At 37.0% G+C, this 26369-nt stretch overlaps 1 protein-coding gene and 1 pseudogene across 1 annotated transcript in view; one reads left to right on the top strand and one right to left on the bottom strand.

The window, feature by feature from the left end:
• CHGB (chromogranin B) overlaps positions 1-26369 on the bottom strand; it is a 191186-nt gene that overhangs the window by 151460 nt on the left and 13357 nt on the right. The gene's annotated exons all lie outside the window — the stretch shown is intronic.
• Positions 21645-22972, top strand: LOC140529775 (ornithine decarboxylase-like; annotated as a pseudogene).

Genomic DNA, 26369 nt, shown 5'->3' with positions numbered 1-26369 from the left:
TGTAGCACATTCTCTTCATTACTGCTATTCTCAGACAATAATAACAATGTCCAAGATGTTTTTCAGTACCATCTCTCTTTCACAGACCTGGGGAGTTAATCCCTTAATTCCCTAGATACCCCACCACCAACCTCCCTGTACACTGGTCAGCTCCTCTTGCTCTTCTCATCTTTGCTTTCCTCAGTGTCATCTCTTCTTTCTCATACAACATCAGGAGCTGTGGTGTTGATGAAGCATCTTCACTGTTCCCAGGAGGCGAAAAGAGTTTATTATAAGAATCTTTGCAGACCTCTATTTCTTTTCTGGTTGTTTTCTCCCATCTAGTTTTATCCTTAAATGCTCTTTAAATGACTTGCAGATGGAACTTTAGGAACCATTCTTTAAATTTGCTTTTCCTTCCATTGAATTTCATCATTTTATGAGGCAAAAATGCTTATAAGATTCCAACATCTTCTTCTATAAGATTTTATAAATGGATTTATATTCTAAACCAGCATTACACTTAGGTTTCTAGTCTTTCTACTTTACAAGATCACATTATTTCATATCTGAAGCAATTTCTACATTCTTTTGACCTCCTCATTATGGCCATCAGTTAAGGTTATTTAGGAAATGATGACAGTGTCAATATCTATTCTCTTTTTAATTTCCTATTTTCCTTCAACAACAGCTTGTTTAAATAGATCACTTTGGAGTTGCCTCATTTGCATGCCACATCTAGTTTTCATTTGTTTTGTTTTTTCTCATTTAGCATTGCTTTTTATCTTTGTTCTAACAAGTTAGTAGTCTAACTATACACAGCTGATTTGGAAATGATTCTTCAGTAACCAGTAATTTCCTGTCCAAATATAACTCATTTCAATTTTTGTGATATTATTTGGCATGCATCATATCTAGCACCTCCTGATTATATTCATAATATGTGAATATAAATCTTCTGTATAGTTTGTTCTTGTTCTCTTTTGTTTCTTACTTCTGAACCATATTTTCCAACACATTTTCTTTGCCCTTCTTCCCAATGCTTACATATGTACTGAAGTCACCAGAAGCAAAGTAGTATAATTTATTTTGAAGGATCTTGTTAAGTTCTTCATAGAATTTCTCTTAGCTCCTCATATTGTGCAACGACTGTTGGTATCCAAGTTGCAATTATTTTCATTGCTATGTTTTTTGTAAATATTTACTATGAGCACTTGTAAATCAAAGTGATCACATCTGGTGAAATGATACTTTTTGTTGACTTTGTACACACAACAAGACTAACTCCACTAATTCCTTATTTGTCTAAGGAGAACCTATGGCATATCCTTACACTTAGTTGCAAATTTCTTTTGTCCTCTGACTTTATCTATAGTGAGAATGTTAAGATCGATATGAATCAGTTCCTCTAGCAGGATGTTCATTAGACAAGCACTTCATATGCTGCATATTAACATCTAAGCTAGTGTTTATAGACAGTAAGCTGTTTACAATATGCTTCTAAGCACTCTCTGTCCTTTCTCAACTCTCCTACTATCCTTGCAGAAGTGAAAGGGAGACCCTGGACTGAAGGCCATTTTTCATTTTGTTTTTGGATAATGGATTGCTATGGCCAAAGGATTCATTATCATATGTGTTCATATATTTCATATATATATGTATATATTTGTGTGTATATATGTATATATGTGTGTGTATATATATATGAAATAGCCTTTTTAGAAGATCGTAAAAATTGTGAGAAATAATGACCTATCAAATCCCAGTCTGTGTCAAGGAACTAAATTAAATAAACTTGTAATATTTCTTTCAGTTCTACAACACATTTTCCTAAGAAGTTTCAGGGATGTGAAGAGGAAGACAGCTGTATGAAAACTAAGAATGTTTTTGCCTTCTCTTTTCCTAAAATACTGTATATGTGGCTATATAATGAATTATATTCTAGGCTTGAGTTAGCCACTCAGATGGATTGTCAACCTTGGGCAGAATATCCATTCATTTAAGAGCTTGCAAAATTGCTGCATTTCATTTAGAGGCCAAGAACATGAGACCATTGATAAGAGGATTCTCAATTTCAATCACTGACTTTAGTGTATTTTTATCTACTGTTTTGACTGAACTACCATAAGGGATGTTTCACTTGCATGTGCTTCTGTGTTCAAAAAGGAAATTACTTTAAGAAAACTGATGGATAGAAGATTTCTGTCCATGTTATAGGTACATGGAGAACTATTTCTACTGTCTAGTAAATAAGAACAAAACTGAAACCCCTAAGACTCCTGAGAAACTAATAAAATAGATTCCCCAAATATTAGATCCAACTGATATTAAGTAGTTCTTTCATGAAAGATGTTAGTTGCAATGCAGGAAAAAACCACACAACAACCCTGAAAACACATTGAGATTCTTTTCTTAACACCTTTATCTAAGCAACATCAGTTTCTTCCTTGGGCTTTACATAATGCTTTGAATTAGATGATTTTGAGAGCTATTTACCATGGATTTCTACTGAGGTAGCTCTTTAAATATCAGAATACCAGGAAATTCTATTATATGTCAGTCAACTTGGAAGACTAGGTTTTCATTTCCTGTTTTTCTTTCTTGCACATTTCTCTATTCTTCTCTCTTTGTGGTGTTTCAGTTGTTAAAAACAAAGGGGTTGATGGTGATTCAGATCAGGAGGTGAGGCTTTAGTAACAAACCTAGCAACTGCAAGCCCTTTTGCTTAAACAAACTCTTTGGATGCCAAAAAAAATCCTGCCCTTCACAGAATTGGGAAACAGAACAAACCAGCTGATAAAACACCAAATCTATATAATATATATATATATTTGCTATAGAACAGGTTATAAATATGGACTATTAAATGTGAACTTAGTAACCATATAAGTCTAGATATGAATTTCATTTTCTAAATTTATTGCTAGTTCCTCTCTAGATGTTGCTAACTTCCCATATACTGTTTCATGAGTTAATGGCATCATGATATTTGTGGCTCCCACTGCAAAATCTAAGTCTGGACAAGGAAAATGTCTAATGTTCTGTAGTCCAGGCTCATGCATCACAGAATGCTCATTCTATTGGCTAGGCCAGAATGTGCTGCCTTTCCTAAAAACTCTAATTAGCCTGCTTTTGGAGTTAACAAAATTAAAGCCAATTGTCAGTTAATCAGGGTTAAATCATTAGTAGATACTTAAAAAAAAAAAACCCAGGCTATCTGTTGACAAGACAGATGACAGATGATAGCTGTTTAAAACTTACATTTTCTGTTTTTGTGATCTGTCCAAGTAATTTCTAAGTCTTGCTCTGTTTAAGAGATTTGGATATAAATCATTTCCAGAAAGGTCTAAATCATAGTAAGATATAGATTCAGAGGGTCTAGAAAGTAATTTCTGACAATGATAGATACAGACATGCTTTAGGCAAACTTGAGAGCATTACCCCAAATTAAAGTGTGACTTTGAAGCCTTTTGGGCAAGAGGCAGTACAGGTTTTCTGAGGTTAAGAGCACAGTATCTCCTGGAACAGGGAAAGGACATCTGAGATCAGTACCAGGAATCTGTCTGCCCATATTATCACAGTGGAATGTGACTGAGGTTCCAGCTACATGATACTGTGAAATTAGTCACTTAGTACTCAGCAAACAGCTTTACTTAGCCTCAAAACAAGTATATCTTGCCTCTGTACATAAAACTATTGTCAATCCTCTATCATTTTCTATCTTTGAACATTCCAAGTATTTGAGGCTGAAAGAAAATATGTGGTTAAAAATTGAATAAAACTGTGCTGAATAGTTATGGAGGGCTTGGGGTTTGTTTATTTATTTATTTTTGGTCAAAATTCTGTTTTTTTGCCTAGCCATTAAGAGTTCACTAACCAGTCCCGAAGAGTAACATGACACTGCACTACAGAACAAGGTGACAACAGACAATATTACCTAACCACCACGTTAAAGAAAAGCAATTTCGTTAAAGAAAATGCAATTGCAAAGGTACTAATGACAAGGTCACAGGTGGGCTTTTCTTGTACATACAGACCATACTGAGAAGTAAAGATTCCAAGATCTGGGGATAGCCTAATAAATAAAAAGAATTGTCCCTGGGTATGAGATGGCACTTTTTCACATCAAACAACTGCATAAAACATTGAAGATATACAAGAAAACACTGAATACAAGTCACATGAAAAGTATTCAGATCCACAGTGAAGTAATTATTCTTCCTGGTATAGCGTTTTTAAGAATAACACTTGCAATAATGAATCATAAAGAAAATAAGGATTTCACATACAGCGATGATTTGACCAGTGACCTACATGCTGTGATCTGAGGGGGTACTAGGCAGATCCTACTCTTAAATATCAACAAGACCACCTGCAATCATTACAATTTTATTCTTTTGAGTCTTGAAGGTTTTTTATTCCTTAAGAGTGCCTCTACTATTAATTATATTAAGTAACAGTTATTGATATATCTTGATGATACTAAATTTTACCAGATAACGCCTTATTAGACAGTCAGCTAAGAGCAAGGAGTTTTGGGGGATGGGATACAAGTAAAGGGGTAAAAAAGGAGGGATATGAGACCCAAAGACTAGCTTTACCTACTAACATTTCTGCCTAGGTTTACCTATGAAAAAAGTTACACTGAGATATCCTTAGAAAAAATACCTTTAAAAGTATTACTGCTATAGTTAATATGTTCATAGAAAGAACCCATTTTCCCATAATGCTCTGAGTCTAAGGAACATAGTTAATTTCAACAGAGTAGGGCTGCCTTATGGAGAGAGACAAGACATGCTAGGGAACATGAAGTTGTCTAGATCTAGGTTATCAGCTAGGGGCAGTACCTGTTGTTGGGTCAGCACCAAAAATCCCTAAGGAAACCAAGTGCTGCAGAAGTCTTAGTCCTCTGACTATGCTGGATAGACTAATGTCATATATCTAGGACTAAAGTGGATATAAATGCAGACTAGGCAAGTACATGTTGAAACAAGCAAGCCAAGCAAAGAAGGCAAGCAAAAAGAGAAGAGGTAGACTTTTTCTGAAGCTCCCAACTCACCCTTTCTTATGGATGTTGTGAGTTTTATTACATGCTAACAGGAATCAGAGGCAACTCTCATTTCTGTAGCTGATTTAGTTGGCTAACTAGTGGAATTCATGGATATTGCTCCTGAATGGAGTCCCAAGGCCATGTCCTAAGCAATGGCCATTCCATTTTCGATTATATCTCATATTTTATATTTGTAGAGTACTTATAACTTTCAAAGCGTATTCATGCCTATTATCTCATTTAATTTTTGTGACATTTTTTGCAAAAATTATTACTAAACCTCCTCATCCCTTCCATGTTCTCCATGATCCAGTGCCACTGAGATTATCTCCAATTTATCCTGAATCTGTTTCGTTTATACATTGTCATTTGCATATTATCTCACCTATTAGACTGTGAGCTCCTTTGGAGCAGGGTGTATTTGTTTGTTTATTTTTTGCCTCTCTTTGTATCTTCAGCACTTACAACTGTGACCGGCACACAGTAGGTGCTTGATAAACCCCGACTGCTTTAACTTGACTTGAACATCCCAGGAAAGTGTGAAATGTGAAATAATGGGAAAGCTAAAGTGCATTTACCTAACACTTTAAGACATTCCTTACAGAAACCCTGTGATACAGGCACTGTAAATGATATTATCTTCATTTCACAGGTGAGGAAATTGAAGGAAGCAGCTGTGAAGTGATTTGCCCAGGATGATACTGCTAGTACGCCACAACTCTGTTTCCTAACTCTTGGCCCTGTGTGCATCACCCCTCAACAAGTAATCTATTCTTGTCCCATATCTTGATGTGAATAAAAACGAGGTTATCTTATATTTGTGCTATCATCACTTCATTTTCTCATCTGTGACACTTAAATTCCTACCACAGGAACGAAACCTAAAACATAAATTCTACGAAAGGATCCATATCATCTTCATGTCTGAGTCAGTATTTATGCCTTAATGTTTGGCATGTTCTACTAGTAAGAAAAATAGCCTCTGTACCCTATGATCTTTACTGTTTCTTTCATAGGTATATTAATGCCTGATATACCTCGGAATAAAGGCTAATTCTTCCTCAGCGATCTCTATTCTAGAAATCTTCACTTGTTTGAGGGGAATTTAAAAGTAAATTCAAGAGATAATGACTTCTTCTTACTTGGTTCGGCCTCCAAGCAGTCAGCTACACACAAGGGCCTAAGAAAATTGACTACACAATGTACATTGGAATTGTGTCGAAGTTCAAACCTGACCTCACCATTGGGATAGGATATATAAAAGTACCTTTAAGAAAAAGCAGTCACTGCTCTGTCTCTGTGCACTTAACAGCATCAGTTTGTGCATAGCAGTTTATAGTCAGTAATGCCATTCTCTCCCCAGTACTTACATAAAACACATGACAATCCACTGTTTTGTCAATCACAAAAATAAATAAATAAGTAAAAAATACTGTATTACACCACTGAAAGGAATTCACACAACTACTTCCAGTATATTCCTATGGCAATCTATCACACACCGGAAACACATATAAGATTAAATATCAGACTAGATTATCTCTGAGATTTTTTTCCAGCTCCAAATCCTATAGGTTCTTTTCTGGCTTCCTGAAACTATCCAGAGACATAAAGCTGTGAAAGGGCATAGCAGTTTTCAGAAAGTAATATGCTCTTGTTAGAATCAGCTGAACTTTCCAAAAGTAAAAGTAATATTTTAACTTGAAACAGACTTTTCATTTTTTATGAGAGTAAAGGCAGAATCTGTGTGCCAGCTCATAAATCCTCATAAATCACTCGTTGGGCCAAGACCTCTTCCTAAGCAGCTCAGAGGGAAAACTTCATTATGTAATAGCAAGTCTGGTTTAAAGGGTGACATCATTGCCTCACTGGTGGCACATGGTTGGTTTCCAAAGGTTTGGTCTAGCTTCTGATGTTTATACCAAACTTAAGTGTGCTACTGGCTATACTCTTAAAAGATAAAAAGATTCCTGCAAAGCAACTTTAGAGAGAGGTAACATTTGTCCAGAAACAGGACAGCTGCTGGGGATAACCCATACCATGTGGAATGCTACATGCCACAGTGTGACCCAGCTATTTGAATAATATCACATGCAGCAAGGACTCAGAAAGTTTGCCATGTATGTAGCAGAATTCCAGTGCAACAATCAGGCAATGCTCTGCAGCTCTCCAAGCAAAGAAAATTAATGAGATCATATATACAGGAGAAACTCACGACATACCTTGGTTTTACATGAATTTGGACATGCTGTGGGTAAAATCATGCTCTCTGAAATAACGGTATATAACTAAAAAAACCACATATACAATAACAATCAGATATAAAATGATAACCCCTTAAGGCAGATATATCTCCTTATACCAGCATCATGATAGATTCCACAGATTCTATGAGACCATAAGCATATTTTATGTTAAGTTGAAACATGCACTTTAATTTAGAAGAAACTCAAATCAAACAGCCTTCTTTCTGAGTTAGACACACGCCAGTACACATTTAAGCATGAAAAGGCTTTGGAAATTGCACACAATGCTTTCACATGGGAATTCTTGCTAAAAAGAAACATGCATAGGTTAAAATAAATTCATTTAAATGAAGTAAATATTTATTAAATGCTTGATTTGTGGAGAGTATTTCCTAAGGAAGCTACAAAATAAAGAAACGGTGCCTGCTCTCATGGGAATTACGGTCCGATACAAGGACAGGACATTCACAAATGACATTACTACGAAATGCTACATGAGAAGTACATTACCAACATTCAAAACCAAGGGTTACATGAGGTCCCAGGGGAAAAGATCATTATGGACGTGAGGGCCAGGGAAGTTTTCAGAGGAGGTGGTATTGAAGTTGGGCTGAGTTTTAGGGGATAGGCAGGAATTCAATGAGTCTAACAGCTGGTAGAATTTTTTTTAATGTTACATTTAACTACATTTTGCTTCTTCATTAGTCAGGCAGGGCTGCTCTGAATTCCTTTTAACTGAATTCATATTGTTATAATAGTGGAAGAAGTTTGCATCAAATCTGAAGGACAGTAGAGCCTGAGGATGTACTTTCCTCTCGGCTTCCTCCTCTCAGATCCTGGCAATGCATCCAGCTTCGTTGACTACTTCCAAACACTATCCTGCTTCACAGAACTGAGGAAAGACCAAATGAACATCTGACAAGTGAGTGCAGATGTAGAAAATAAAAGGCTTTACTTTTCTCATTTGTAAAATGAGGATGCTAAATAATCTCTAAGAGCTCTTCCAGATCTAAATCTGCTTCCAAATATGCAACACACAAAGACACTCATACCAGTTATCCTGCCATTACCCACAAATGCTCTACTTCCATGGTTATGAACTCTGAAGTTCCCCATCTGATAAGAATCTGTTGCCACTTCACTTCTCCCTCTGGCTTGTAATCCTAAACCTTTTTCTGCATCCCTGCCACCACCTTCAATCCTTTCAGTTCTTCCCCAGGACACTGTGCCTGCACTGGTTATACTCTCCTCCCTTCCTCCAGTTCAACTCTATGCTGTCCTCTTTTCATGAATGTCTAGTTTCTTTTTTTATCAACGATTTTATCCTGCAAAACCTTAGTCCTGGATGACTCGCAGAATGTGCTGTCTTTACTCCTATACAAGTGCTGCCAAAGAAAGCTGGAGAAGATCACAAAACCATGCTGGCCAGGTCCACTACCAATTTGTTACTTAATCCCAACTGGGCTCACATTGCAACAAGGCGATCCTTTTCTGTCTCCCTAATTAACTATCTTACTGCAGCCGCTCTTCCAAACCTTTTCATCCCTCTCCAAGCCTCCCACAGCTATCTTTCTCCTCATCTCAGCTGAGGATCATACTTCATATTTCACTGGAAAAAAACAGGTCATTCACAGAGAGCTTCCTCTTCCCCCCTCTTCTTCAACACACATCTCTCAGATGTCTGTGGTCACTATCTCCTCCTTCACCCACCTCAAAGTATGAGGAGGCCCTTCTCCTTGCCAAGGCCCTCCATAGACACAAGTGATTCAATTCCATACTTTCTCTAGTATATTGCTCCCTCTATCATCTCCACTCTCCCTCATCTTCAAATTCTCCTTGCCTCTTGCTACTTCCCCATTGCCTACAAATGTACCCAATGTCTCCTCCATCTTCAAAATACCCTCATCTGATTATCTAGCCTCACTGACATCCCATTACTCCTGCCTTTTGTGGTTAAACTCCTTGAGAATGCCTTCTATTATAGGTAACTCCACTCCCTTTCTCTCTTCATTCTCTTATAAACTGTACAATCTAGCTTCTAACTCATCATTTAGACAAAATGTCTCTCTCTCAAGTTGTTTACAATCTCCTATTTGCAAAATCTAGTCATCTTTTCTCAATCTTCACCCTTCCTGATATCTCTGAACCTTACTGTCAATAGAAACCTACTGTCAATCATCTTCTTCTCCTTGATACTCCTTTCTCACTAGGGTTTTGTTTTTCTCAATCAATTTTATTTTCAGTTCTGAATCTCCCTCATTCCTTTCCTTCCCCACCCTTCTCTCCCCAAGAAAAACAAAACCTATTACCAATGCCTATAATCATGCAAAACAAATTCCTGTATTAGCAAAGTCAGAAAATAAAGAAAAATAAATAGAAGAAAAGATACTTCAGTTTGTACTCTGAGTCCATCAGCACTTTACCTGGAGGTAGAGAGTATACTTCATCATGAGTCATTTGGCATTGTGATTAGTCATTGTGTAGATCAGTCACTAAGACTTTCAAAGTTGACTGTCATTACAGTATTCCTGTTACTGTAGAAATTATTCTCCTGGTTTTGCTTACTTAACTTTGTATTAATTCATGCAAGCTTTATGAGGTTTTTAGAAATCATGCCCTTCATCGCTTCTTACAACATAATAATATTTCATCACATTCATATACCATAATTTGTTCATCTATTCTCCAATTAGTTAACTTCCATTTGAATTGTCTTAGGAAAATTCTGAAAATCACTTGGCAGGATAAGGTACCAGACACTGAGGCCCTTTCTCAAGCTAAACTGCCAAGCATTCAAACTATGCTTCAGAGAGTGCAACACATTGAGAGAGCTGGCCACACTGTTTGAATGCAAAATGTATGCTTGCCAAAAAGACTATTTTATGGAGAACTCATGCATGGCAAGCAATACTAGGGCACTGTCAAGGTCCCTCTTATGAACTTTGGAATTAATTATGTGAGATGGGAGACACTGGCACAGGACCATTCAAGATGTGCTCGCATCAGGAAAGGTGTGCTCTATGAACAAAGCAGAACAAAGCCCAGAAGAAATGTAAGATGTGCAAATTTAGAGAATCTATCCCAAATGTTCACACAGACTTTGTGCCTGACCTGTAGTAGAACATTTCAAACTCATATTGGTCTGATAGTCACAGTTGGACACACTCCAACTTGACTCTAGCATAGTAATGTCATTTTAGTCCTTTCTGAGAACAAAGGACAACATCCAAAGGGTATTCCTTCAGTTTCCAATTCTCTGCTACTACCCCCCCCCCCAAAAAAAGGCTACTATAAACATTTTTGTGTATATGGACCCTTTTCCTCTTTCTTTGATCTCTTTGGGGAAAAGACCCTTAGTGTTCTTCCCCTTAGTGGCACTGCTGAATCAAAAGATATGCACAGTCCAATAGCTTTTTTGGGCATTATTTCAAATTGTTTTCCACAATGGTTGGGCTAAGGGTAACTACATGGTGTAATGGATAATGTATAGTGGCCCTGGAGTCAGGAGGACCTGAGTTCAGGTTTGACCTCAGATACTTATTAGCTGTGTGACACTGAGCAAGTCACAACCCTGATTGCCTCCAAAAATTAGTTAATTAAAAAAGAAAAAGAAAGAGAAAGGTTGGACTAATTCACAGCTGTACCAACAGTGAATTTGTGTACCTATTTTCCCATAGTCTTTCCATCATTTGCCATTTTCCTTTTCTGTCATCTTACTCAATCTAATATGAGGTGGTATCTCAACATTATTTTAATGTACATTTCTCTAGCTATTAGTGATTTAGAGCATTTTTTCATATGGCTATTAATAGCTTGAATTTCTTCCTCTGAAAACTGCCTCTTCATATTCTTTACTCACTTATCAATCAGAAATGGCTTTTATTCCTGGGAATTTGACTCAATTCCCTATATATCTTAGAAGCAAGACATTTATTAGAGAAACTTGCTGCATAGATTGCTCCCCTCCCACCTCTGCCAGTTTTCTGTTTTTCTTCTCATTTTAGTTGTACTGGTTTTGTTTGTGCAAAAAACTTCTAATTTTGTGTAATCAAAATTATCCATTTTATCTCCTGTGAACTTTTCTCTCTCGTTTGGTCATTTACTCTTCCCTTATTCATTGATCTGACAAGGTAATTTCCATATTGCAGAAACCTGCTTATAACACAGCCCTTTTCACCTAAATACCCATTTTGAGCTTATCTTTGTGTTTGGTATGAGGTGTTGGTCTATATCTAGTTTCTTCCAGATTATTCAGTTTTTCCAGTGGTTTTTGTTGAATAGTGAGTACTTGTCACAATAGCTGGAATCACTGAGTGTATCAAATATAAGATTACTTTGCTCATTTGCTTCTGTACATTATGTGCCTAATATGTTGTGAAGAGGCTCAGGCACACCCAGAGAGGGCAGTCCCCCAAGGGAGAAGGGAGGCTGCTTAAGGGGAATGGGTCCTTAAGGGAGATACCCCCTAAAGAGAGACTCTCCTTAAGCGGATCACTCTGATTAGGAAAAACGCTAGCCATGAGGGGCTAGGAATTCTAACAGGGGAAAACCTACTGTGGCCGGGGAGATGAGGTAATGGGAAAATTTGGGGGGGGGGGCACCTCTGTTTTGGTATTTCATCAATCAGTGTACTTGAATGTCATTCTCCTAAAGTGACTTTAAGTGATACTTGAGATAATGGGCTTCTCACAGACCACTCTACCTGAATCTCATCTGTTCCATGGATACAACTATTTCTGTTATAGTAACTTGTCTGCTCAGTTGCCTCCAAATCTTCAGGGCCCTACTTAAGATTTTCTTGGCAAACGTATTGAAGTGGTCTACCATTTCCTTTTCCAAGTTATTTTATAGATGAGGAACTGAAGCAAAGAGAGTTAAGTGACTTGCCCAGGGTCATACAGCTAGTAAGTGTCTGAGTTCAGATTTGAATTCAGGAAGATGAGTCATACTGATTCCAGGTCAAACACTCTATCTACTGTGCTACTTACTGCCCAAAATTATTTCTTACCCAGTACCAAATTGTTCTTAAGCTTATAGTTCTGTAATATAGTTTAAGATTGGTTCCTCACTTCCTTTTTAATTTTTTCTTTATTGATTCCCTTGATATTCTTGCCCTTTTGCTTCCAAATGAATTTTAATTTTTTTCCCTGGCTCTATAAAGTAGTTCTTCGTAGTTTGATTAGTATGGCAATGAATAAGTAAACTAATTTAGATAGTCGTATCATTTTTATTACATTGGCTCAGTTTACCCTTCAGCAATTGATATTTCTCTAATTATTTAGATCCATATTTCTGTGAAGGGTGTTGTGTAATTGTATTCATATTGGTGTGTCTTGGCAGGTAGACTTCCAACTATTTTATATTGTCCATAGAGTTATTTCAAACAGAATCTCATTTTCTACCTCCTCCTGCAGTATTTCATTGGTAATATACAGAAATATGAAATCATCAGTCTGATGGGGTGATGGGACCTGGACCTTAAAAGGGAAAGACCATGTCTTTGAAAGTAACCCAGCCCTGGAATTTTTCCTTACATTTCAGCAGCCCAGATCACTGGAGCCTCCACCCAAAGTAACTGGCCTATCCCAGCCCACCTAGATCACCTACTTTGACATACTACTTGCATATACTGACTACTCCTTGATCTCTAGATCACCTAATTATCCTTGGCAATAGTTCTTTCACTGTTTGGGTCTGGCCCATCCCAGACTACTCACCACTTCTTAATCCCATCCCAATTCCTTCACTGTCCTTTTTGTACATAAGCATCAGTCTCACCTCAGTTAAGCTGCAGGTTCACAAGAAACCTTGCCTGCTCCTATTGGCCTTAGAATAAACTTTGCCACTGACAAGAAGATGGTTTGAGTACATGAATTCATTCCAGGAGGACACCGGCCTGCACCCTGACATTTAGGGGCTCCTAGCAACCCCAAAGCACATCAGGTCCCCTTACAGAATGATGGACAAACAACAACCACAAGGGTTCTGCATTAAACCTACACGTAGAGAGAACTTCAGGGCAGGTGTGAGTTAAACCTTGTTAACGTGTATTTCTTAAGCGTGTGTCTCACTGCAGTTATGGTGCTCTTCAGTTTAAGCTTACTCCTCCCATGGAGGCTGTATTTGTGGGAAGGAGTAAGCTAGGTCTTAGGAGAAGGCGTTATACCAACTGTCTCACAGTTGTCTGACAGTAGAAGTCACTGTTGTCATTGCATTGTCTTCTTTTTCTTCTTCTGTTTAATCACCTTTTTTACCCTCAAAAGTTGGGACAATTTGCATTTTGTCCTGCGTGATTTTCATTTTTGATTTCTTCAAATACAGCTGTGAAAACAGACTTTTTAAAGCCTGGTGTGTTTTAAATGGTGCTACTTGACTCCATTTTAAAACCCAAATCAATGGCTCTCATTGAATGATCAGCAATTGCCCCAATCCAAGCCTTAGGTGGCTCAATGGTTAGGTTTTGATGGCTTAGAATGAGTGTAAATACCAACTGTTTTCTGTTCAGACCAGTAACTCTGTGAGTCTTCCTCTCTCAGACTGATACCTTTGTGACATAATTCAGTCATTTTCTGTCTCCTCTTACTCACCCCTGAGTCACTGAATTGCTGTGGCCTCAGATATACTGAGACCTGGAAAAGATCTTAATTTAGGAAAGGCAAAAATTATTGTTTACATGTAACTGGGGAAAAATTAAATACTAAATTAAAAAAAGATATGATTGTTTCTATAATTTGTTCATTGACGTATCCATTCTTTAGGATAAGGTTATTTAGCTTCCAATTAATTTTTCATTTTTGCATCAAAGGTCCTTACTGAATAATTCTTGTAACATTATGGTCAATAAAAGATGTATTTAATATTTGTTTTTTCTGCATTTGTTTGTAAAGTTTTTATCCTCTAATACATGGTCAATTTTTGTGAATGTGTCATACACTGGTGAGAAATAGGTATAATCCTTTTTGTGTTAATTTACTATTCTCTGGAACAGTAGTATATCTAACTTTTTAAAAATTCTATTCAAGTTTTTAACTTTTTAGTTATTTTTGTTTGACATATCTAGGTCTGAGGGGGATAAATGGAAGTCCTCAACTTCTAGTACTTTATTTGTCTATTTCTCCTCTACTTTTTCCTTTAAGAATTTAGATGCTATGTCATTTGGTGCATATATGTTTAGTACTGATATTAATTTAATACTGATATTAATTACTACATTTTTAGCAAAATGCAGTTTCCCTGATTATCTCTTTTAATTAGATCAATTTTTATTTTTGTTTCGTAGGAGACTACAATTTCTATTCTTGAATTTTTAAAAATCTCTGCTAAAGCAAAACAGGTTCTACTCCAGTCCTTTATTTGAACTCTGTGTGTATCTTTCTGTTTCAAGTGTGTTTGTTGTAAACTACATATTGTTAGATTCTGGCTTCTAATCCATTTACTATCCTCTTCTTTTTTTTATGGGTGAATGAATCCCATTTACATTCATACTTATGACTGCTAATTGTGCATTTCTCTCTATCCAATTCTCTTGTAGCTGTTCTTCTCTTTTTCCTCTATTCCCTATTTAAAAGTCTATATTGCTTCTGATCAATGCCTTTTGTCTGCTCTTCTTTTTATCTACCCCCACTTCTCTTTTTCCTTATTTCCTTCCTATTTTCCTGTGGGAAGATACATTTCTGTGTTCAACTCTCTCTGTTCCTCTTATTCACTCCATATTCCAAGTCCAAGAATTTTCACTAGCTGTTGCCTATGCCTGGAATGTCTTCCTCTTCCTCCTGGGCTCCCTGGCTTCCTTCCAGTTCTAGCTAAAACCATGCCTTCTACAGAAAGCTGTTCCTGATTCCCCTTAACTCTAGTGCCTTCCCTCAGGTGATTATCACCAATGTACCCTGCATGTAGTTTGCTTGTATATAGTTGCTTCCATGCTGTCTCACCCGTTAGACTGTGAGCTCCTTGAAAGCAAGGACTATCTTTTGCCTTTTTTAGCATCTACAGCATTTTGCGCTGTGCCTGGCACACATATGTATAATTTAGAGAGGTTTCACACATCAATTATAGGTGAGCCAATGTTCTACATAAAGTGGAGAGAAGTAATTTTCTACAACTCTGAGCTTCCCAAAAAGTTCATAACTGACACAGTATTAGGAATAGACTAGGGATTTGAATAAAGCTTATTTATGAACGAACAAAAAAATAAATAGGAGAGACATCAGTAACAGTAAGGGAGTCAGAACATAATTTAACATTACCATATGGGCCAACCAAAATATGCATAGTATTGTTATTTAGTAGTCATCCTAGTCCATAGTATTCAGGCTGGTAAAGTGGATATACCAAAGAACACAATTATGCCATTTATCATAATGCAGATGTTCCTTACTTTGTGCCTGCCAATTTCTGAATCAAATTTTACTTTGCTACTTTCTCCAGAGGGCCATGAAAAATTAGCTGCCACTCTGAGCATATTGAGAACCAAGAAATGAAGAAAAATATCCTTCCACTAACCTGCTCTGTGAAGTAAGAAATCATGACAATGACTTTTACTTGGCAAATTAACCTTAGATCTCATCTTCATAGTAACTACTCTGATTTAAATTTTGGGGACTGACAACCATTGGAGGCAGAGGTAAAGCAGGAGACAGCAGTGAAATGTTTATATGTGTGCAAAATAAAAATTCCAATGGGACTACCTCAACTCACAAACCAAACTGCTGATTGCTGGCAAATATTTCCCTAAATTCTCTTGCTAACTATTACAGCCCTACAGCTAACTTTTTAAAAAAGCACATAATATTAAATGGAACACAATATTCAGAGATGTTCCTAGTATAAAAACACTAGGGCCTAGTAATAGGCATAGTTAAGAAAAATTTCCTTCTAAGATATTATTGAATTTCACATTATTGCTTTCCTGCCTTGGTAATTGTAGACTACTGTTCCTGTATTGATTCATGTAATACAGAACTGAATGGACTTGACAGACAGTCTTTCACAAAGACCTTTGTCATGGGAAATTCAATACTGCTTAGTCTTTCCTGACACAGTGTATGCTCACTGTGTTAATGAATCTCCTCTGCTGTGCTCTCATGTAATACTTCGTATTGCTTCTTTTTTCATAGATAATATAAGCGAGATAATGCTAGCTAACACTTACATAGTCCTTTAAAGTTTGCAAAGTACTTTAGAAATATTGTTTCATCTTATTCTCAAAACACTTGGAGACAGGCACTGTTATATCCCCTTTATACAGATGAGGAAACCACCAACAAGCTGAGGCTAAATGACTTGCCCAGAGTCACTCAGTATGTGGCTGAGGTCTTCCTGAATCCAGGTCTAGCACGCTACTCACTGGGGTACTGTCTTACTAGATGATAAACTCCTTGAGGGCAGGGACCATGTTTTGCATCTCTTTTCCCATGGAGACATGTGGTAATTGGTATTTAGAACATTTTACATATATTTAATAACTAATTACACTCAACTTAAACATATTGTACAATAACATAAAAAAACCCAAAACCTTAGTTTCATTAACTTTTAACAGAATTATCCTATTTAAAACTTTCTGGGATTAAACAGGATCATCCACTATAAAATGACTCAATATACTTTCAAATAAGACATCATTGGACACTGTTCCCAGTCATGGCTTCTGTAATACTGCTCTCCTGGTTTCCCTCCTGTCTGTCTGCTTCTTTTCTCTCTTCTCTATGGCATCATTACCCTCTGCTGTCTTCCAGAATATAGGCCTTTCCCCCAAGGAACTGTCCTGGGCCCAAGCTGCTCCTCTGGTGATCTTTTAAACTCCATGGCTTCAATCATCATCTTCAGGCAAAACACTCTAAAATCCATCTGTGTCGTATGTTAAATACAGCCATTTTTTGGAGTATCTCTAAACTGTGCAAGTGTATTTGTGTGCGTGCGTTTTCCAGTCCAAACCTCTTTCCTGAACCCTACTCTCATATTACAAACTAATCAACTAACTAAATTAATCCAGAAAATACAAAATTCCCAGCATGATCTAGCTTTCAGTTACATTACTGGTCTTATTTCATAATATTCTCCTCCATACAGTGGGGAAGGAGAAAAGAAGGGAATACGTATTTATATAGAATTTACTATGTGCCAGGCACTTGCTAGGGAATTTACAAATATTATCTCATTTGATCCTCACAACAACCCTGTGAAGAAATCCTCATTTTATGGTGGAGGGAACTGAAGCCTAAGTTACCGAGCTGCCCAGGGTCATACAACTAGTCAGTCACCCAGCTATTCCCTATCAACCTGTAACTTTTACAATCTCCAGCTTTCTTCAGAGCATAGCTCAGATCCTGCCTCTTAACATGGAATCCCTCCCTCCCCAGTCTCTCTTGAAATCACTTCGTATTAATTATATTGTGTATACTCTTTAGTTACTAATCTCTGTCTACTTTCATCCCCCCAACTAGAAAATAAACTTCCTGATCAGTTACATTTTTTCACATCGTATCCCTAAGTGCTGGTCATTCAAGACACTTAGGAAATATTTATTTCAATGAGTTAGTGTTAGCACTTCACAAACAGCTTCTCTTGACAATAATCATCACCTACAAGTAGGGAAATTACACGAGTTTAACTTACTGAAAATTATACACAGGACCAGCAGAGGCTATGGCAGGAATTCTTCCTACCACACAACTTCAGAAAGATTGCCTGTTGATACTTTTATTCAGACTATGGATCAATATATAGCCATCAAAATGATTACCTGAAGATGTGCTGTTAGTGTTAATCCTACAAAGAGAAGGAAAAAAAATTTGAAGGAAGAAACAATGGTATTTGCCAAAAGGCAATGCACATGTTTCTAAACCTCATGCTTATATCTTTCCAAATAAGGCACACTGTTTCTTGCACATGTAAAAAGGCATACATCGAATGTCAGTCCTGCTGTTTGCATCCGATCCCACAATTAACCTATTGAAGTTATTTTTTTAAATAGGTTAAAAAATGGGCAAAGCACATGGAACTATAGCTTGCTTTTACTTTATCACATGTTAAATTTGGTAAATTCCATTAACTGAGCAAAATTAACTATAACGATCTTTACATTTTGATTCTGTTCAGGAAACATTATCACATTATTATGTAATATGATGCATTATTACATTAAATAACAAGATACACTGCATTCATTTCTTTTTAATAAGAAAATATTAGAAATTATTTAAATGAAATCACTAGAGGGCAGTAGAAATCAGATACAAATAAAACTTTGTGCTTAGCGATTTGATTGTACAGCAATGTTCAAAGACATGTAAAGGGATTCCCAAAGTTCTTATTATATGCTTCAAAACGTAGTGTTCTTTCAGTCCTTTTTTCCTCAAAGAGTACCATAAACTGCTGCTGCCTTACCGGTATTTTTATCACCCTTTCCTTTATTCTACGTGTAACATCCTTTTCCTGCTTCTTTTTAATATAGTTTTCAGGAAATAAGTGAATAGCTAAAAATATACTGTAATGAAATGAATTTAAATTTGCTGTATAAAATGTTCCACTTTTTAAGGAATAGTTTATCTATTAAAAAAGCCCTTCAGAAGAAAATTTTCTAATAATTCTAAGCTATTAATTTAAATATTGCTAGTAGCAACAGGTTATTAGATAAAGGGGACTACATGGAGATATAAGCAATAACAGTTTTGGTTTTTTCAGTAAAGGAAAAATACCACTTTAGTGGTAAAAATTAAAAGAGGCATGGAGGCTTGTTAAGATCTCAGTCACATTAGGGCACAAGTAATTATTTCTAGCTCCTCTGATTTCTGGTAGAAGATCAAGAAAGAAGCATGGTTTAAAAGGCAAACAAAAGCCTTATTTCTGTGAGTGGTTAAAGAAATGTCACTCGAGGGGTAAAATCCATGAGTGGTTGAGAACTGAGCAAGCCCGAGCGCTTTTGAGACCAATAGAGCCAGAAGTTGACTGAAAGCCCAGGAAAAGAGAGACCAACAAATATGTCAGAACAGGAAGAAGCAGGGAGGTTAAGTTCTCTCCACAGCTACTCCAATAAAGACCTAAAAAGAGCTCCAGAACAAGGAGGGATGGGGAAATTTAAGGAGAAAACGATAGTGGAGCCTTCTTCTACTCCAAGATAACAAACTCTGCAGTGACCCTGGCAGGAATTGTGGTGGCCAGGCAGCTCTGCTGCTGTAAGTTTGCAGAGATGATGGAGGCTAAGGGCAGTAACTGTCTACTGGAGTACCACTGAAGGGCAAGTCCACTGCAGTACTGCCCAAATCCAAACTGGAATCTAGAGCCTAGAAATTCTAGGAGGACAATGATCAATCAGGCGGAACCCTACATCAGACTGCTTAGGGCCCTAAGTTTAAAAGTTTGAAGGTTCCCCAAACTGAGCTGGCCCTTTGATCCTAGAAGAATACAGCATGCAATACCAGGTGGAACATAGCAACAAGACTCCAAATAATACAGACCAAGGCCAAGCACTATCAATCAATATTTAAACCCTTATATATGCTAGGCACTGTGCTAAGGACTGGGGATAAAAAAAGAGGCAAAAGACAGACCCTGCCCTCAAGGAGCTTACACAAATGTAAGAGAGAACAAATGTATATGCTCAAGGGCTAGATAAGAACTGGGACAAAAGATGGCCCAAAATATTCTAGGAGGGGAAGACCCTCAAAATTTCTAGCCAGAATAGAAAAGAATTGTTATTTACACTCATTCTAAGCCATCTACAATGAGCCATGGAGGCTTACGCTGCTTTTGTTGGGTATTCAATGAAAGCCAGAATGATGTGGGTTAAAGACAACTCAAGTAGCTCCATTTGAAATGGTTTTCTAAAGTCAGTTTTTTTCTGAGCTATATTCAAGAAATCATGTCATCTGAAGACTGCATAGGACAAAAGTAAATTGCCCCAGCTTCTTGAGAAATAAAAAAAAAATTTTTGAAAATCTAAAATCTAGCATCCAAGCCCCCAAATAAGTGACCAAAAATTGTTGTTATTTATCTTTCATTCTTGAAGATCAATGACATCATGAGGTTAATTCCTGACCTGCACATAAATTACATTTAAATAAGGCAGAACTGTGCAAAGTGACCAGTGAGCCTCATTCTCCTTCAGAATCATGAAATATAGTGACAAAACAAAAGTCAAGATGACTGCCAATGGCCCAGGATGCAGCAGGTGACCTTGTCCTTTTAAAACTAAGGTCTTTCCCAGGTCTCAGTCTGAGACTAAGACAGCTTCCAACCTTGAATGCTTTGGTGAGCTATTTACCAAGGCACTAGGATCAATCATGACTATTGGTGAGATAATTCCTCCCTTTTTAATGACTTTAAAGTAGGATACTAGAAAATTATTTCCCTAAAAAGTCACCTGGGGAAGTGAAGATTTCAGAAATTTACCTCAGCAGTTTATAGTGAAGAACATTATCTACTATGTGCAGGAAGTACTGTGTAGTATAAGTATTTTGATGATTTAGAGGTGGAAGAGAGCTGTATTATATATATATATAATATTATATTATATATATTAACATTTTCTTTCCTATGTGAAGGCAATTGTAAGTTTGAAATAAACAGCAACTCAATGCTTCTCTCCTTCTTTAAATTATTTAGCAATACTTCAAAAGACAAGATATAACAAGTATTTGAATCTTTAGCCATTGTAGTGGATGGAGCATTTCTGAGTCCACTTAGTAAAGATACTCTAATCTATGATAAGAGTGTATATTCCTCTGGGTCACATAAAGTTGGGAAAGAAACAAAAACTCTAACAGGAATGGGGAGAGGGGACATTTTTGATGAATATGTGAAATGTTGCATTATAAGTTTTGCAATTTTAATCCTAGATAAAATGAAACAAAATAGGATAAAGCCAAGGTAGTGGGAAGTTCTAAGTTACATAGTGAACTCAGGATAGCTTGTTTCCCCCATGTATGGGATTTCTTGAGGGAGGTTCAAGTTTAGAGTGAGTGATTACACTGTGCATGACTATTCCAGCCCCACCATGAGAAGTGAATAATCTGAATAACCAAAATAGTAGGGATAATTTTTGCACTGGAAACTGATAGGGAGTTAATAGCAAAAACAAGTAAGGAAACAGTAAGAGAGCACTAAGCTGCTCTTTAAATTCAAGTCACCTGGCCTAGATGGGCTACATCCTCAGGTCCTCCCTGAGAGAATTGGTCAATGTGACTGCTAAGCCAGGGTCAGTAAAAGGGCAGGTGCAAGAAGGGAAAATGCTCCTAAATTTTTAAAAGTGGAAGAGAAAAGAGTACAAACTATAAGACAGTGCACTTAACTTTCATTCCTGAGATCATTAAAAAGGTGGTTATCAAACATCTAGAAAGGAAAGCAGTGATTATGAAGTGATTATCAAAATGGCTTTATCAAGAACAGATTTTGATCAGACCCCTTCAGCATCTGTCATCAGCTCTTACGTTATCTCATGCTGGTGGCTCTTTATGGCTCCTCCAGCTGGGTATGAGGCAGCTGAACAGGAGAAGTGGTTAGAGAAATGTGTTGTAACTGTTGAGTTCTGTCCACCTTGAGCATCTCCATGGGGTCTTACTCTGTCCATGCCCTTTAAGAACACTTGCAGTGCAACGGCTGCAGTGAAGGCACAATTGTAGCCTTGTCTTTAAATTCTATCTCTTAGTTTTCCATTTTGTTGTACTTTAGAGGAAAACCAAGATACTGTGAACAGCTTTACCAATGATGAACTTAACTTCAATTTTCTTGATGAAGGTTATAGTGCTAAGGGTATCCTGGATCAGAAAGTTTCTTCTTCTGATGATAAAGATGCCTTTTATGTTGCTGACCTTGGTAACATCATAAAGAAACACTGAACTGGTACAAAGCTCTTCCTCCAGTAATTCCTTTTATGCTATTGAAGGCAATCAAAAAAAGCTATAGTGAAGACACTTGCTGTTATAGGAGCAGGATTTGACTGTGCTGGCAAAATAATTAGAAAACAGTCTTAGGTTGCCTCCACAGAGGATAATCTAAGTGCCACACATTAAGCATGATGCCAACAATTGAGAACAAATGACGACTTTTGAGAGTGAAGTATGAGTTAATGAAAGTTGTCCAGGCCTCATCCAAAAGCAAAGCTGGTTTTGAGGATCGTTCCTGATGACCCCAAAGCTGTTTATCATGTAAGCATTAAATTTGGTGCCACTCTCAAAACTACTGAGCTACTCCTTGAGTGGTCTAATGTTATTAGAGTCAGTTTCCACGTGGAAAGTGGTGGTACTGATCCAGCAACCTTCCACTCTGGAGTGAGAATCAAAGCTGAACCAGAGAGATACTTATGTTTTCACTCTTGCAATGAACATCAATGCCAAAAAAAAAATTGTATTACAGAACAGATAGCTTCTGATGAAGATGAGGCAAATGATCAAGCCTTGACATGCTATGCAAACGCTGGAGTATATGGGTCATTTAATTCATCCTGTTTGATCATGCACACGTTAAACCTATTCTACAAAAGAGACCCAAACCAGATGAGAAATATGACTCTTCTAGCATGTGGGAACTAATATGTAATGGCCCTGATAGAACTGTTGGATGCTGTCATTTACCAGAAAAACATGTGGAAGGTTGGATGCTGTTTGAAAGTATGGATTATACTGTTGCTGCTGCTTCTATTTTCAATGGATTCCAGAGACCCACCATCTATTATATGATGTCTGGGCCAGGCTGGTAATGCCTGAAACAAATCAAGAACCAAGGTTTTCTGGCAAAAGTAAAGGATCAAGATGATATCCACACTTTGCCACTGTCCTGTGCTTGGCAAAGTGTAATCAAACATATTTCAATCAACCATATGTAATCAAACAACTCAATAACTTGTACTTTAACTAGTATTAATGTAGATGCTATAAGTAGTTATTAATTGTTAAGTTTAGCTTGAATTATAGCACGTTAGGGGACCATTAACTTAATTCCTGCTAGAATTTTCAAAATATGTTTTAAGAACAGGGTTGGCATAAACCTGGAAATAAGCTGATACTAAGTGAAATGTACTGTGTACATCGTGACAGCAACATTATGGTAAGATGATCAGCTGTGAATGACTTAACTATTCTCAGGAATACAATGATCCAAAACAACTCTGAAGGGCTTTTGATGAAAAATGCTATCCAAAGAATGCTATCCCAAAGAAAGAACTGATGGTGACTGAATACAGATTGAAGCACACTTTTGTTTACTTTATTTTTCTTAAGTTTTTTTTTTGGTCTATACTTTCTTTCACATATGGAAATGTCTTACATGACTACACATGTATAACCTATATACGTCTCAAAGGGGGTGAAGTGGTAGGGAGGAAGGGAGAGAATTTGGAACTCAAAGTTTCAAAAATGAATGTTAAAAATTGGTTTTACATGTAATTGGGGAAAAATAAAATACTAAATAAAATTTTTAAAAGAACAATTCAATATCAAAAATAGAGTTGGCACAAATGCAACAATATGGAAGACAGAGATGGGATCACACTTATCTGTGTTCCTATGGAAACTATATGAATATTTGTTTTGGATGGATTTTTATTCACTTTTCAAACATGCTCCTAGAGATGGCCACTCAGGTGCTAAGCAAGCATTTGTGTGGCTCACACAATGGCAGAATGCAATTGACCTTAGTATTGTGACTTTTTTAAAGTAAAAGCATACTGAAATTTAACAAAAAAAAGAACAGATCATCCTATGCTACCTTTGTTTCCTTTTTTGACAAAATTACTAAAACTAGCACTTGAGGAAAATGTTGTGCATTTTAGCAAATTTTTTGATGAAGTACTCAATAGTGATTAAGCGCCTGTTACATGCCAGGCACTGTGCTGTGAAGTATCTTGTACTGTTCTTGTGGAGAAGATGGAGAAATATGGATTATGGACAGTAAGACAGAAGGATTCAGAACTGGTTGGGTCACCAAACTCGAAGTATACTGCCTAATCATTTAGTTTCAATTTAACACACAGCCTCCAGTGGAGCACCTTTGGTACCACGGTGTTTAACATTTTTATAAATGACTTGGATAAAGGCATAGATGGCATGCTCATCAAATCTGCCAAGGACTCAAAACTAGTAAGAAAAGATAACATAGTAGATGAAAGAATTAAAATCAAAAAGAAACTTGACAGCCTAGAGCAGGGATTGGTAAACTGCAACCTAAGGGCTAAATCCAGCCCACTAACTCTTTTTGTAAGATTCTCTCCACTCCTTCCCACTCCCATCTAAAAATAGTTTTTAGTTTTAAGTACACTAAAAAGTTATTTAAAGTGTAAAAACTATTCTTGACTTGTAAGCTGTACAAAAACAGGTTGCAGCCCAAATGTAAGCCTTAGTTTTGCTGACCCCTGTGGAAGAACACTGGACTAAATCTAATAAGATGTAATTCAGTGGAGATACATACAAAGCAGGCGTGCAGCCCACCAAAGGATTTAGGGAGCAGCTTATGAAAAATGTGAAAAAATGAGATAGCCCCTGCACACTCTCCTGTTTGTCATGTGACTTGCAGACCACCATCAGTCTGTCTCTGGTCTAACCTATCTGCTGCCTGAATCTCCCGCCAAGTTATGCAGATCTGATGTAAAGTTTTCCACTCAGGTAGCAAAATAAAGGAAAAAAAATCAGCTTCATTCATATAAGATAGGAATGGCATGGTTAGACAGTAGTTGTTCTCAAAGAGCCCCTGCTCTGCTGTGCACTATTTGTGTCTTTTTAAGAACCTGGGAAAGACTTAAGTCCACCTTCCAGAACAAAGATCTCAACAGATTTAAATCACTTTCAAGGCTGGGAAGGAGTCTTTCTTCCTCTAAAATGCAAATCCCAGGATGTCAGTCAGTTTTCAAATCTCTATTACAGAAGGCTACGGATAGAAAATTTCCTTTATAAATCACCTTCTCAATTTCAAGAGAGTTGCCTAAGCATTAAGAGGTCAGATGACTTTCCTAGTATCCTACAGCCATTTTATGACAGAGGAGTACTTGAACTTCCTGACTCTAAGGTCAAGTCTCTCTCCACTATGCCATGTGCCTCTCATCACTAAAAGTAATTTCCTGAATGCCTCTAACTTCCCTTTAAGCCTTCTTCCAAAGGAAAAAAAAGAAAGAACATGCTAAACTGGCTTTGGAGTCATATATGTTTAATGCAAGGCTCTTAAAACATCAGTACTAAAGCAGCAGGTAAATTTAAAATTTATAAAAGGCTTCTCAGATACCTGAACTTTGTTTAGAGAAAAAAAATTGGAATTACTTATTGAAGACAAGTTGGAACACTTATAAAATATGAAATATCATAACTAAGATGTGGGATTATAGAAGTTAACATAAATGCACAAAACAATTTGGATCAACGAAGTAAGTAATTTAAGATTGAAGATCTAAGAACAAAGGGCAATTTTATAAATTTGAAAGTACAGGCAGATTACACTGGGGACAAGCTGGACAGCTTATGAATTAGTATTGCCCTACATTTAAAACAACAACCTGAAAACCTGTTTCCTGGTAAAGCCTAGACTGGAAGTGAAAATCCTTTCAAAATCAATTACATATGTAAAACATTTTCTTTCTGTAGCAACAGGTACTTCCTGTGCTTCAAAAGAATGATATTTGGAATAAAAATAAATAACCCTTTGAGGATATATCAAAGGCATTTCCAGTAATTTTTTTTCCACATCAGAGGTAAAATTCTCTTTGAAAAAATGCAACAGTTTAGTAAAATCCATTCCAGATTGTGTCCATTTCCTGCTTAGCTTAAAAAGGAGAAGTATGACTTTAATGGACAAACTTTCTGAAAGGTTAGGATCAGAAAAATTCATCAGCTGGTGGCCAACCTGATGATTTTTTCATTGGAGGCTAGTTCTCAGCCAAGAGGGAAAAGTCTATTACCAGACCCATGCTTTCTAGTTTGTAGGTCCTTCCACAGCTTGTGCTCCCCTGGCAAAGTCTTTGAGAAATGAAGATCACATCTAGAGGAGGAAAGAAAGCACAAAGCCACAGAGAGCTTAGGATTTAGAGTCAGAAGACCCAGACTCAAATCCCAGAGCTTCCTCTTGCCACTTCTGGTACTTTGACACTCACTTAACTCCTCTCATCACCAGTT

This window comes from Notamacropus eugenii, chromosome 1 (assembly GCF_028372415.1).
Source record: "Notamacropus eugenii isolate mMacEug1 chromosome 1, mMacEug1.pri_v2, whole genome shotgun sequence".
NCBI classification, from domain to species: Eukaryota; Metazoa; Chordata; class Mammalia; order Diprotodontia; family Macropodidae; genus Notamacropus; species Notamacropus eugenii.
This window is presented reverse-complemented; position numbering and strand designations above follow the sequence as displayed.